This window comes from Ahaetulla prasina, chromosome 3 (genome assembly GCF_028640845.1).
Source record: "Ahaetulla prasina isolate Xishuangbanna chromosome 3, ASM2864084v1, whole genome shotgun sequence".
NCBI lineage: Eukaryota > Metazoa > Chordata > Lepidosauria > Squamata > Colubridae > Ahaetulla > Ahaetulla prasina.
The window spans coordinates 193,694,522-193,697,593 of record NC_080541.1 but is presented as its reverse complement, the minus strand read 5'-3'; positions in this window follow the sequence as shown (position 1 = coordinate 193,697,593).

Here is a 3,072-nt window from a genome sequence, read left to right as displayed (position 1 = left end):
ACTCGCTTCCCCCCACACACATACACGCCCCCGGAGAAAGAATTAAGCCGCATTCAGGAGGATGTTATAGAATATGCATGAAGGGCAGATGTCCGCCGATAATGAGTAACACACACACACACACCCCTATTAAAAAGCATGGCCAGGAGTTCATCTAGAAATAATCCCAGAGAGGACATTTGTTTATTCGTTTATTTAATAGCAGTTTATTATAATTAATACTTCTCTTTCAGCCGGTCCTGAATAGCTTTCAGTTGGCTGTTACTCAGTTGCAGCACAACTAGAAAAACTAGTCAGTGTGTCATATTAAAAATTATCATATTATATTTATTACACTACTGTATATGCTTTGGTGGATCACATGTGTTTGATACATAAGGCTGTTTTTGTTATGATTCACTGAAAATGCTGATTTGCTGGATTAAATCTTTTAATTAAAGATGACCTTCCAAGCCAGGCTTGGAGGAATCCAAATGCATTCACATTTTGTTTGTACATTTATAAACATCTTGATGCTTAGCCACGTAGTTCCCCTGCCCAGGTGCCAGGAAAGTGACACTGAACATGGGGAGAATGTTCTCATCACAAAGTGTCTGTGGAGGTTCTCAATCTGAACCAAACAAACTTCTTGCATGAGAAGTAAAACATTGTCAAGGAAAAAAACAAAACCCCAAAAAGTACAGTTGCCTTTTGGAAAAGCAACTTTGGGATCTCAACAGAGAAAAACTTGTTTAGGAAGAGTTATTTGTATTTGTGTTTAGAAGACAAAGTGGAACTCTGGTTCAGGCTTCTGGATGAGGATTTGAAGAGAAGCTTCTCACATGCACTTGATGTATTTATAGCTTCTAGCTACTGAGAATGCTACTCCCCACTTTATTCTGAGAACAACCTGAGGTAAGTTAGGCTAAGTAACTATGCCAAGAACACTTAGTAGCTTAGAAATTAAACATTAATCTTTGCTGAGTTCCTATAAACAACATCTACTGCTGCATGAGCTTGAAATGTATAGGTCTTTCAACTACCTTATATAATTAGGTTTCTGCTTGTTAACAAAAGCTGTAATCTTTTCTGCCTTTTCAGTGGTCAAAACAACACTTCATTGGTGCTGCATATCAGTTTAGTTGAATTTCCAACTCTTTAATAAAATTGCAAGTTGCAGTCATGTTATTTTCCCTTAGTGACCAACTTGCCTGCTCCAACTGTGGTCATAAACCAAGGACTATTGTAGTAACTTGGCAATTATGACTTTGTCTGTTAGATTAGATGGACATTTTAAAACAATTCAATCAAACCTTTACCATTTTGGCTTCAGTGTTTCAACAGCTGAATTACGTATTTCAGGAAAAAAATTAGCTTTGTTGAAAAAGGCAGTTGTTGATTTAACAAAGTTTTCAGCTGCAGAAGTTACCAAAGGTGGTTTTTCCTTGGAAGCTTCAGCAGGTCAGAAGCTAAGCAAGCTGGAACTGGTATGTATTTGAATGGGAATTCTCTAGGAAACACCCAGGCTGTTTTACTGGAAATTTCAAAAATATTTTAAACGGTGACAGTGAATCATTTAAGAACTTTTGTCAAGAAAACTATGTCCTTGAATTCACAAGGGGTTGTTTGGCTTGAAGGAGATTTGACTTTCCCTGTTTCTCCTGTGCTGCTATTAACTGTTGGCAAAATTATAGGATGGGGTTTGTTACCATAGTTTGTCTGAAGTTAGAAAGCTGGCAGGCCTTTTTTATGGAGAGGGAGCCACCTAGTGATTGTACAACAACATCACTGATTGCAGGATAAATCTGGAAAGATAAGCACCAGCTTTTAGGACTAAAAGCCATACCACTTTTAGCTAGATTGCTAAAGTTGCACTTTAACTAAATGTAATTTCACTTCCATTTTGATTTAATTCAAATATTATTAATATGTCTGGTCTTGAATTATGGATTTCATAATATTGCCTTCTATCACATTAACATTACAACTTTTGGAGAACATAGGTAGGTCTAGAATTTTAGTTTGCATTAAAATATCAGCTTATCATGGATTAAGATGCCAGGGAAAATGAGACCCTCTTAAATTTATTCTTGAACTGTCCTCGAATATTGGTTTAATTGAGATTGTAGTCACAGCATTCATGTCTAATTGAAAGTTATATAAATACAGTTGAAGCTATTTTATATTAAAAATGCATGTATCATGCATCTACTGTGAAAAAGCTTCCTTTGAACTGTGTATCAATTAACTTGCTATAGCCATGTGTTCAGTCAAAAGAAGTGCAAATTTTAGTAGGGGACATATTCCCCTATTACTTTCCTCCGAAGGTCATGCCACATATATAATCTGGAGCCTTCAGGCTGCCCGCCCATCACAGACTGGGAACATAAAAAATAAAGCGAGAGGAAGACTGTTCACATATGTTGAATGTAGCTCACATATTTATTTTCAGCTGGTCTGTTCATCTTTGGAGGTTTAAAATGTCTACTGTTGTAAACCAAATTTCTTAAATATATAGTTTAGAAGGATTTTTGCCTGCCCCTAATCTAGGGACAAACAGATTGAAATTACCTTTCCTACTGGAATACGTTAATATAAGTTTCATGGCACTTATATTTGTGTGTGTATATATCTTGTACAGAAAGGATTTACTTCACAATAGGATGACTAAATGACCAATAAATTGTGTTCCATATCAGTAATGGAAGGATTTGATTGAAAGGGTTCCTCAAATACTCACTAAGTCTGCATCTCAACATTAAGAAAGCTAAGATCATGGCATCCGGCCCTCTCAATTCTGGCAGATGGGGAAGTGACAGATTTTATTTTTCTGGGCTCCAAAATCACCGCAGATGGGGACTGCAGCCAAGAAATTAAAAGATGCTTGCTCCTGGGGAGGAAAGCTATGGCAAATCTAGACAGCATACTAAAAAGCAGAGACATCACCCTGACAATGAAAGTGCATATAGTCAAGGCTATGGTTTTCCCAGTTGCAATGTATGGCTGTGAAAGTTGGACCATAAGAAAGGCTGAGCGCCAAAGAATTGAGGCCTTTGAACTCTGGTGCTGGAGAAGACTCCTGCGAGTCCCTTG